This window comes from Rhipicephalus sanguineus, chromosome 2 (assembly GCF_013339695.2).
Source record: "Rhipicephalus sanguineus isolate Rsan-2018 chromosome 2, BIME_Rsan_1.4, whole genome shotgun sequence".
NCBI lineage: Eukaryota > Metazoa > Arthropoda > Arachnida > Ixodida > Ixodidae > Rhipicephalus > Rhipicephalus sanguineus.
The window spans coordinates 129,049,372-129,061,831 of NC_051177.1; positions in this window are offsets into that span (position 1 = coordinate 129,049,372).

Below are 12,460 nucleotides of genomic sequence, written 5' to 3' on the forward strand. Positions count from 1 at the left end.
GGAAAAGTGATGGACAGGCAGCATTAGTGAGGCATCATATGACGACAATGGAAACTGCGCACGTGCCCTACTGGGTGTTCGCTATTATGCATAGGACCACTTGCGACTCATCTGAGCTGCATTGAACTTAGGCAGACGTGGGCGTTTCTATCTGAAGGTAACAAGACCCCATAGAGACGAGTCCCTGCCATTAAATTGTCTATCACGCGTAGAGGTTCAACCGGCTGCTTCGTTACGATGTGCACTCGCCCAAATGCTGAAACCGCACCCGTTCGCTCATTCGCCTAGCACGTCTCACGTTTCGGTCATTATAGCGAAAGTGTGCATTATTGCAAAAATTGCAAGAAGGGGAGGTGGTCTCGCGGTTCAGTGATATCAAGTACTCAGGATACAGCGAGCCCTAACAATATCATTACATCTTTTTTGTTTAAGCACCATGTTCAGACGTAGCTTATCTGCTCCGTGAAACAGTAGTATCATGTAATGTGCCTGTACACAAGATTGATTTTCCTGCCGGTAGTAATATATATTTTATGGTAGAGGGAACCTGATGCAAGGGCATGTGCGTCACGGCTCACTCGCACGTATGTACCTAGTTTTGGGCACGTGCTCGAAAATGACAAGTTACCACAACCATAGTGTAAACGCGAAAACGTTCCGGCACCCCATACGAGCGCCTTGTTCACAATAAAAGCCATGAGAATGACACAGCGTACTTAAGTACGCTAAGTACGTGACGAAAGTAGCGAGAGCACATTGTCGTCAGAAAACGGCGCATGGCCTCGAATGCCCTCGCACAACACATGGAATCTACATGCCACCAAATTTACTGGTCAAGTGCACGTGTTCTGGCCAAGGAATGGAAGATTGCATCACTCCTGCACCTGGACTCCCTGCATATACAAAATAATGAGCATTGGCTGAATAGGAGTAATGGGACGCTTGTGACAATCTACTCTCGCTACTTACGTCACGTACTTAGGCGTACTTAAATGCATTGTGCCATTCTTATGGCTTTTAGATGCAAAGTATCTTAAGGCGGAGCTCAATCCGGTGGTGGTGGTGGTGGTGTGCGGCGTGACCACCCTTACTGCGCATGCGCATACCCTCTCCACACACCTCCTCTCCACTTTCCCTCTCCCCTTCCCCTCTCCGCTTTCCCTCTCCCCTCCCCCTTTCCACTCTTCCTGTGAAACGCTGGCTAGACATGCCGAAATTCTCTCCTGCGCAACGCCGCGATGAGCTCGAGCGCATGCGCGTCCCCTCCGCTTCTCTCTCCTCTCCCACGCTGCCCCCCTCTCGCCCGCCTGTCGACCGCGTTCCCCGCTCGCCCTGTGAGAATTAACGGCCAGGCTAGATGGAAGATACGACGCGCGTAGCGTCCCTCTTCGCGTTCCACGACGCGAGGTCGGTAGCATGCCCAACGAACGCCAACGGAACGCGATCGTGCAAGTGCTCCGGCTTCGCATCGCCTCAGGTCCCCTTTAGCGGGAGATGGTGTAATTTTTTATTGTGAACAGCGCTCCCGGAAGGGGGGCGGAATGGTCAAGTAAGCATACTGTCCTTTTTGGTTGGTGAGTCTTTTTGCGATAACATTATGCATTTCCCCGGCCATACGGATTGCCGCCAAATTCTCAATTTCATCTTACCAAAAATAATTGTAACCCTTGCAACCCTACCATGTTACATAGCTCCATTGTGGTTCCAGGATTGCGAGCAACCTCAATTTTGTTACAGAGCTAACGCTTTACGCATAGTCATTTGAAAACTTCCTGTAGCCAGATTACATAGAAGGAGAGACGACGACAGATTCGTCCAAGGTGGGCGGCGGCCTTAGTCCTTAATGCCGTGGGCTTGCGCTGACAGCTTGGCACTGTTCGCCAGGGGTTGCTCGTCTTGATGTAATGAGCTTGTCAGCTGGGCGTCTCACTGCTCGAGGTTTGGTTTCTTGACGGGAGGTATCGATGGGTTGCGCCTACACTACTCTAAGATACGGTTGAGTGCATGTCTCGCAGAGCAGAAGGTAGAGTGGCTTTGGGAGCTTGCGGCATATATCGAGTGCAAGAGGGCATCGTGACCGAATGTGCCGGTCTGAAATTTCCTGAACAACGCCGTCTCTTCTCTTGTACAGTTATGATGCGGGGGCGGGTAAATCGTTCTACCCCGTTGGTAGTGGCTTAGAATGTATGCATACTTTGCCGCGATGCCTTCAGATGGGCCGACCAGTTCTCGTGAACCTCTTGATATACACCGGAGAATAAGATCTTTGGCAGCCGCATGAGCACCAAGTAATCCGCCAAAGATTCGTGCCCAGGTGCGCAGAAAATATAAAAATCTCGACTTTTTCTCTGCACTGAATTTTTCTCTGATCTCTTCAGGATATCCAATGCTTATCTGTAAATGTGACCCGATTGGTAGCTTGTGCCTGTGTTGATGGTGATGGGACTTCAATTGCGCGTTGTGGCTGATTTTCGCTTAAATAATGTTTGTTACGCAAATTCAAGAACAAAGCAACACGAACAAATAACTACAGAGTAGAATAGGCTTCGCCATTGACAACTATAGACCGCGGACTGCCAATTATGCGGTTGTCAAAGACGGTTTAGGCCTCAATCATGCTAACATTAGGCGTAATGGCAGACGGAATAAAAAAAATGTTTGCCACACCGCCCTGCGAACGTGAATGTCCAGCGAAGCTATATCAAATACCACACATGCTGATGGGGGAGGGCGTATACTTCATTAATAACTTAGAGTAATGGTATAGATAATCGCTTTGTAGTCGCTGTTGTGGACCGTTATTGGTTGTGGGACCGCTTTAAGCAACACGAATTTGTGCCTTTCGTACAGCATTGCATTCACGCTGTCCGTCTCATGTCTTTAATTTCCGTGGTCTACCCATGGCAGTCTTGGAATGAACTAAATGAGTTGCTAGATGGGTCTTCCTTTTACATACGATAGCGGGAAACACATGCGGGTAGAAGGAAGGGCCGCTTGACGTCTTTCGAAGCTCTCGTGTGAAGTGCAAAGCAGCTGCAACCTAATCTTTACCAGGAGCGCGTGGAAGGGTGTTCCCATTGTTCACAGGCGCCTTATGACCCAGCACGCTGCTTGTTTTGTAGTTTTCTATACTGAAAAGAATACTAAGGTCTGTGATGTATGTATGATTGCAAAGAAAGATATGCCGGTTGCTTACAATTGTTAAAGGTCTAAACCACCCAGACGTCGAAATTTTCTTGTGGCGTTGCAGTTGTGCGCGAGTCTACAGCGAACGCGTTCGTCGGCTCGTCTGTTCACCTATCCGAAATCCCTTCCTCAGCGTCCGAGGTGAAAACGCAAGGAACGCGTGCATCCGCTATAGCAGATGAGCAAGCGAGCACAGCGTCTGTTGGTGGTTTAGGGTCCTGGCGTTTCGTTTTTTAATGCACGGACGCAAAACCGTTCCGGGGTATCGGTATACAGCTTCACTGTAAGACAAGAAGCGTTTACTCAGCCCAAACTTGTTCGTATTTCAATTCACTATGGCTGCGCACATTTCCCAAAAGGCGTTTATTTCTCGCTTTTTAACTCTTTCTGTCTCTGCTTATTTCTTTCTCTGTCACTCTGCCTTTTTCTCTCTTTCTTCCTTTTCTTTCGCACTATTTTTGTATTTATTTATCTCATTGTTTCTCTATCTCTTTGTGTAGTCGGTCTCTCGCCTTGCATCTTTTTCTCTGTTTCTATTTCTTTCTGTGTCTCCTTGTCTCTCTCTCTCTCTCTGTACTCGTTCTCCCATCCTCCTTTCCCTCCTCCTCAACCTCACCTCTCTTTCCCACAGCCTTGCTGTAGGCCACTACAGGAGGCTTTGCTCTGCTCTGCCAGCGTGCATGGATAGCCGAGTGGTTAGGACGCTCGCATTCAGATCTTGGGTGTACGCGCGTTCAAATCTCGTTTCGACAAAAAACTTTTTCGACAAGAGATTCTCGCTTTTACTTTCTTTCTTTTTCTATATCTCTCTCTCTCTTTCTTTCACCGTCTCTGTACTCGGGCTCTCGCCCATCAAGTGTTGGCGCTTGATGGACGAGACCCTTGCCGGAAAAATCACCTCACGTCTTCTGGTAGCGAAGAAGACGAGGGAGAAGAAGCAAAAGATGGCGCGTGCCATTTCATGATGATGGTCATTTTCTCTCTACTACACATGGCCAACCTCCACCTTAGCAGCTCTGCTGTAATAATAATAATAATAATAATAATAATAATAATAATAATAATGATAATAATAATAATAATAATAATAATAATAATAATAATAATAATAATAATAATAATAATAATAATAATAATAATAATAATAATTTAGTTAATTCACATTCCATAAATATTTTATTATTGAGCTAACCTGGCGTTCTGAAGAGGAGGAGGAAATAACTTTATTACGAGTCCTGCGAGTTGGTGGGGCGGGCCGATGGCCCCGCCTAGGAGACGGCCAGGAGTCCTTGAACCCTGGCGGCTTCCTCGGCCCGCTGGACGGCCCAGAGCTGATCCTCGAGGGCGGAGCTGAGCAGCGCGGCTTCCCAGCGTGCGCGAAGGCTGTCACTAGAGGCCGCTTTCTCGGTATTGGGACTAATCCCTCGGCATTCCCATAACATATGCTCCAGAGTGGCTCTGGATTCACATTGTTTACATTGGTCCGTTTCGTATATATCCGGATAATGATGTGCGAGAGCGCGGGATTCGGATACGTCCTAGTTTGTAACCGCCGCCATTCGACAGACTGCTTTTTTGTCAATTTTGGGTGAGGTGGCGGAAATATGCCCCTCTGTAACCTATAATGTTTTGTGATGTCGCTGTATCTGGTCATTCGGTCTTCCCACTCCCATTCGTCTACCGCGCCGTCACGTCCGGAGGGTGCTGCGGCGGCACTTGAGATCGCAGCTCGGTCCGTAAGCCCTCGAGCCGCGTCGTGTACCGCGCCGTTGTTGCTGTCCTCCGCGAGAGCGTGAGCGGGTGTCCATGTAATGAATATATCTCTTTTGCACTCTTGGCCTCCTACAAGCAGAATGCGTAGTGCCTCCGGGGAGATGCGGCCGTTGGCAAAGTTCCTTACAGCCGTCTGAGAGTCGCTGACTATCACAGTTGCGTGTGTCTGAGCTACCGCGAGCGCTATGGCTACCTCTTCCGCTGTCTCGTTACTTGTGGTGCGTATCGTCGCACACGTCTTACAGCGTTTGTCGCTATCGAGTACGGCTGCCGTAAACCCCCGTCTGCGCTTGTATCGAGCAGCGTCTACGAATACTGCGTCCTTGTCATTGCCGAACTTCTTCTGTATTTCCCTTGCTCTTTTCTCTCGTCGGTCTGTATTGTGTTCTGGGTGCATGTTCTTTGGTATGGGGAGTATTATCATTCTTTCCCTCGCCTCTCTTGGGATGTCCACCTTGACGCCGTGTTGCGTGTGATAGCCTATGCCTAGGCGCTCTAGGATATGTCTTCCTGCTCGTGTCTTAGAGAGACGTTCATATTGTGCCGTACGTTGCGCTTCAATGAGCTCGTCTATCGTATTGTGCAGGCCTAATTGTAGCAACTTGTCCGTGCTGGTGCTAATAGGCAGCCCTATGGCTAGTTTGAATATTTTCCGAATGAGGCATTCTAGTTTGATCTTCTCCGCGACCTGCCATTTCAAGTACGGTGCTACGTATACTATTCTGCTTATGACGAAGGCCTGTATTAACCTGATCGTGTTTTCCTTTCGCATACCGCTGTGTTTATTTGCTATTCTTGCGATGAGCCTCATTATTTGAGCTACAGTTGCCTCCAGTCTTCTGAGGGTTTCACCATTGTTTCCCTTGGCTTCGATGAGAAGCCCGAGTACCCTGATCAGCGTCCAGAAAAAAAAGCGCAATTCCTCTTTTCTTGTAATAGTTTTAAGCAGTCGTGTGGTTTCTCCAGCGATGGCATATAGGAAACAGTAAGTGTACACATTCTGAAAGCAGTCGCTCTTTCTGCGGAGCATTTTCACGCCACAAATATTGATTGTCAACTGGCTTGCTTCATTCAACCTCTCGGAAACTCTGCGAGATATAAGACCTGAGACGTCTTGCTTGAACCGCCGAGAAGTTTGGCGAGTGAGAAGAAATTCTCCGGATTCAAGCCTCGATCCATTGCATTTCTCTGCTTTTTTTTGTGTCCTTCAGCTTGAGTATATCGCACTACGACCCCGTCGAGATGCGCCACGAAAACGACCAACGTTGTGCATTTTTGCGCTTCGCATTGAATGTCACACGAGCTGGAACACACACTGCTTACGGATCTGAGGACGAGTTCACAAAACGTTTTTTCATAAATGCGTTTTGCCCTTGTTCAGCCGGTTTCGCTAATCTATGTCCCGCATCATGATTGCCTGATATACTATCTTACGAACATTTTTAGATAAAAAAATCCGTAAACAGAGGGCGGGTGCTCGAGCCGACGTTTCGACAAGTGGACTTGTCTTCTTCAAGGCTAGAACTGATTTCCTTACCTCATCAGTTCTAGCCTTGAAGAAGACAGGTCCACTTGTCGAAACGTCGGCTCGAGCACCCACCCCCTGTTTACGGATTTTTTCATCGCAAGCTTCCATCTTACACTTCCTGCCGTTTTTTGAACAATTTTAGAGAAATACATTGTTGTGAATACGCACCCTTACACGTTAATGCCGCCTGTTTTTTTCTTCTTTTCTTGTGCACTACTGCACAGTTCTTGTTCTACTCACGCCCGTAGAGAGCAAGAGTCTTTTGCCTTTATAGTTCAGTCTGTTCCTCACTGGTAGCTGATACCAGCGAACAAGTTTTATGAATCATCAATAAGCAGGCATTACTGATTCATGAAATTTGTTCAGCGTGAAATTCCAAATCAGTGCAGCAAACCTAGCTTTTGGTGTATGTCATCATTGTTACAGACTCCTAACTCCCTATCTTTAGTATGAAGAGTATACAGACGTTTATTACCATGTCGAATGGAAGCTAAACATAGGCAAGAACCAAGACTCGCGTTGTTGAAGAAACGCCTGTGTTTTCACACTGCATTGTACGAATACTGGACAGCAAACACACTTCGGGAACTCGTAATCATCTACTAACAAATGGGAATAAATCTAAGAATGAATGTGGCTCACATCACAAAGATTTGCGGAGCCCTAATGCAGACACACACGACCAATGCGCAAATATTGACTTTCTCAGAAAACGTTCCCTCATTCGTGTGTTTCGATGAGTCGTTTTGAAGGCATACGAAAAACTAGCATTCTACCGCAGATTCTCAATATCGTGTAAATGTTTATTGGGAGCAAAGTGAACACTGCGTAACAACGCATGCAAGATAAACAATTATTGTGTGATCAAAGGCAAGAATATTAGTGCAACGAATATAAACGAAAGCAAAAAAAGGTAGCAACAATACAGGACGGACTGAAAAGTATAGATACTATCGAGAGCATGGATTTTCGTGGGTACTACATATTCTTGTTTATTTTTTCGCAAATATTTTGTTATAAATAACATGGCGAATATTCTCCGAATTGCGTAGAATTTGGAAATACGCGCGCCAAATGGTCCGATACGCATCTGGACGCAACTATTTTGATATTTAAGCTATATGCGGCATGTATTTGGTGGGACCGGCTTGCATATTTTCTGCTGAAGGACGTCTCATCTTGTAGGGATGTTTCATATTAGTGTGTGTGTGTGTGTGTGTGTGTGTGTGTGTGTGTGTGTGTGTGTGTGTGTGTGTGTGTGTGTGTGTGTGTGTGTGTGTGTGTGTGTGTGTGTGTGTGTGTGCAAGCATTCGTGTGCGAATTTCTGCATGTTCAGAACAGATATATGCTGCCGCGTTCATAGCGCAAGGCTTCTTAATCATGCCAACCCCCGCCCCCCCTCCCCGCCGCCAAATGAAAAGAAACAACTGCACCACATCAATAAAACCATGCCTTATATTTAGCTAGGGCGACTCAAGTGCAACTCGTCGACTGACTGAATAAAAGCGGTTGCTGATTCCATAAATTGATCTGTATCTGTTTCGCTTTCTGCTAAGGCATTTAGAAGACCGAAGGACTTCACCAGACTCTCGGCTGCACAACTGCCGGTTATATAAGGTAGCATACAATAGGAATATTTGAGCACACATATTAAATTGTTTTCGCTTTAAGGAGTAAGTGCGTGATGCAGCCCACTTACACCTACCTTTACTAAAACTGTCTGGATAAAATTTGTGCCATTGTCACCAGATGTTCGGTATAGGTGCCAGATGGCTAAATTGGCACGACGATTGGTGCTTCTTTTAGTGGACCACTTCATTAAACATCTTTACGTTGTTTTGATGCCGGGCATTCTATACCCAACAGCGCGATAACAAATACTGCGAGTAAAACCAGGAAATTCAGGTTAATAACATTCAATTTATCATAAATAAAAGACGCAGGCACTACCTTGAATCGGTACTGAACATTGCTAAGCGAACTATATATGTCTATTGTCGCCTATTTCAAATGGCTGGACGTTTCTGTGAGCCGAAGATATTTTTCATATCTATCCAAATTAACGGGTCTTTTTGCGAGCATAACTATTGCACAGGGTAGGCTTTCTTGAATAGTTTACATATTTCTCTACAAGTGTGTCGGACTGTATCAAATTGTTGCTTCATGTTTTGGGAGACGTAGTTTGAATTTAGATGCATTTTTTGTATAAATAACAATGTTCTATCTAACCAAATTGTATCTTTTTATCTTTTTACTTTTTAACACTCTACAAAACAACTAATTAGTTGGAAATCGGAGACTGGCCTACAGAGTTTTAAGAATCTATTTTATTGCTCACAGCATAAAAAATATCGTTGGTCACATTTGCTGAATAGGTGAAAAACTAAACGTAATTCTGCAGAGCATCTGAAGAAGACCATGTACGCATGTTCTTCACTGCTTCCGGATAGGCTTTTTGCTACGCATGAAAAACGTAGACAAGAGAAAAGCACTTCTTGACCATGTGGCCCTGTGTGTATTTTTCTAAACTTTATTTCTAACGATACATTTCCTAACACTTGATATTGACGTTTAACCTTATTGCTATCTAGGTAATCGCAATAGGGAATGCTTCACTGTGGTCATTACAAAGACCTTTGTCCAAATGCGAAGATCACTTAGCTGTCGCGAAACGTTCATTGATTGCATTAACTCTAAGGTATAAAAGAAACACTCAGAGATCAGGAAGTGTAGTGCGGAAGCTTAACATTCGGTTCAAAGTGCCCTGGTGGAAATGAACAGATTCAGGATAAAACGTTGACCTAGTTCTTTCTTCGTTGTCAATATGTCGTTTCTGGAGCCACGTCACAGTGGCACCACTAGTGCTTACACGCTAAAGGGAACTACCGAGAGTTCCGCGGCGAAAGGACTCTCTGGATGGTGTTGCGAGGTAACATGGCCTGACACCACGAAAAGAACTTTCCGTAACGTGCCTACCTAGGTCTTCCCTTTCAAAGAAACAGCAGGACTTGTCGCAGAGTTTGCGCTCTGAAATCATTTGGTTCATTATAACGGCAGCGTCGCCGAAGCTTTATTTTTCTTGTCATATTGTAACATCGTTTACGGTTCCTTCCTGCCGTTACCTAGTTCTAGTGCGTATTTCAAATTTGTAGTTTCATCATTTGTTTTGAGCAAGCGCCATTTGCCGTGTCTGTTTGAACAGCCTTTCCCTTTAATATACCAACAACAGGCTAAATGTCTTGCTCCGACTACCGTGGAGTTGGGAAGAAAGGACAATTCAGGAAAAGTAGGCTGCGGAGCAGAAAACACTCCATTAAACGTTGTTAGTCTGCGCAAGCGGGCTCCGCGTACACTGGGATGCGACAACTTGGATATACTTAAGCAGCGCAACATTTAACCATTAGTCGCGCGTCTTGAAGGGCAGTAAAGAAATTCTGAAACAAAAATGAGATATAACAGAAAAAGGCGCCCTTCTCCGTTCTGTTTCTTGTTTTTACTTGTTGGTTACGCGTCTTTTTTTATTTCTGAAAAAATAAAGTGGGCTGAACAGTCCACATTTAACTCAAATAAAGCTTAGAAGTAGAATACATGGTCACACCATCATCCGTGCACTCAGAAGTGGTTTCTTACAGTCTGTGCAAAACAAAAAAAAAATCCGTATTTAGGAACACCGAGAGAAACATCGCTGACAAAATCTGTCGCTCTTTTCCTGGTAAGTGTTCTGACGTTTTGCACCTAGAAGTTTTCTGCTGCCAGCAGAATCTTGATGTTGCGATTGCGAAGCTCTTACTTGCAAGTGAAGCGGCATCCTTGGAGATCCCAGTTAAGAAATAGGCGCCAGCAGCGCTCGTGGCTCTCGGTAAAGTCTTCTTTCGTGTGTCTCATTTATCTACGGGGCACTCGCTTTACTTAAAACAAAAGTTTCTTAACTCAAGTGAAAGCCACACATCTTTCTGTTTTTTAAGTACCTTATTCCGAGCATTCCTTACCTGCGTACTGTCTTTCCCATTCAATAAAAGAATCTTTTGAAATAAACACGCTTTTGTACCCCTAAAATATAGCTAGGACACGCTTTTATACAATCATTATTATTTTCGCTATTTTAACTACTCGGTGGTTTCAGGGTGTTCTGTGGACAAATGACATCGTTTTTCTCTTGTGTACCTCCACACTAGTCTCAGTTCATTATCTAAACGCCTAAAACAATGCATGCTATCTATCCGAGAACCGGCTTCTCTTCACACTAAGGGAAGCACGTCTGATTGCTTTTGTAGAGCGGACAAAACTGTTGATAGCAGATAAAATAAACCATGGTGTCAAATGGGCTCGGCAACTTTGCCGACGCGCGGCAGCGCAGTAGTAATAGCACAGCTATAAGGTAGGCACAGCTTCCGCAAGAAAAAGCGGAGTGTCTACCGCTCGGCGGGTGGAGACTGGATACGTGGCTTAGGTATAGTCTTAAAAAAATGTAAACTTCAGGGAAGCACCAGGACGATATAACCGCGCACCGGTTTTAGGCTTTAGTCACCACAATGTGTCATTCTCGCCTTTTGATCTCCTTGCTTTCAGTGTTGAAGCGCAACTTTGTCACTGTTGAATTCGTTGAAATAGGCAAAAAAGTATGTCCTAATAAAGCTCAAATTGTGCTCACGAAACACTTCAGAGTTCTCCCGCCGTGCTTTCTCAATTTGTCTCCCTTTATTGTGTTCATTCAAGCTTCTCCTGCGTAACACCGCCGCACTGCTCGGCTGAACTGTCTCTCTCCGTTCTCTCGTTCACCCTATTTTCCAGTTTTCTGGTTCACGTGAAATGTAGCGAAAGTGAGCAAGCGTGTTTCGCGTACGAGGAGGTCAAGAAAATAAACAGTTGTTTCGTTAAAGGGAAGCTGAAGATGTTTTAGAATTCGATCAAACTGCGTGATTAGCAAGCACCGACATTATTTTCGACGATGTCGTAACTTAATCCGCAGTTGTTGCAGCATGAGCTTTAGAATACGCGAAAGAAAAGTTCGTCTTGCTCCGCCCGTGCGAGTGTTGGTGTGGAAACGGACGTCAGCTTCAGTTCCTTTGACGGAGCCGTGCTGCACTCCGACGGAAGGCTCCTGCCGCTCAGTAACCCGAGCTGGGAGAGCGCCGTTTATGTGACGAAGGCTCAAGTAAGCGTAGCAAAGCTGAAGGTTCTGCGGCTGGATTAGGATACCTGGAATAATGACAAACAGCCGAGCGACACGTGAACAAGCGTCTCTCGTATCTTCCACCGTGGCCCCCGTGACTAACACATAATGTGCCGTTGCCGGAGCTAATCGAGGAGGCCATGATTCGCCAGTGCTGCTGTTGTAGAGAACGCGGCATGCCGAGGATGACGTCACCGCGTTCGCTTAGCATTTCAAGGACCCCTCTTTTTTTGCGAAAAGTGTGCTATCTGCGTTCACTTTTAAGAGTTCTTACATCACTTATCTTGTTCAGCAGAGATAAAGCTTTCCTTACACGCTCCAAAGTCATATCTTTTAAGTGCTTTAACATCCTCTAAATGACCTCCGTAAGGTATAGACAGCCTGAAGAATGGCAGTGTTTCCCTGGATAAGCGCAGCAAGTCATAAGTTATGTTAATCATGAGACTACCAAAAACATATTATTTTCACACCCCACCGTGTTCCTTGCGATGCACACCCGCTCTTTTGGGTCCGGACCACGGAGTGGTCTGGACCAACAAAGCATAAAAACAACATGGACGAAGTAGTTGCAAAAAACCACACAATACGAAATTTAACCGTGATAGACAACATCGAATGGTGGTGAACTAACAAGACGTAAAGCTTATGATTTTGAATATTCATGTTTATTGTCATTATGCTGGAACGTACGAAGGCTACAAAGCTTTCTTTGTTTAACGGAGCTTGAAAATCGGGCCCGCATAGCCCTTATTACGTTTTACCGTACAACACTCGAACTGTCTTCCGCAAAACTCATTAAA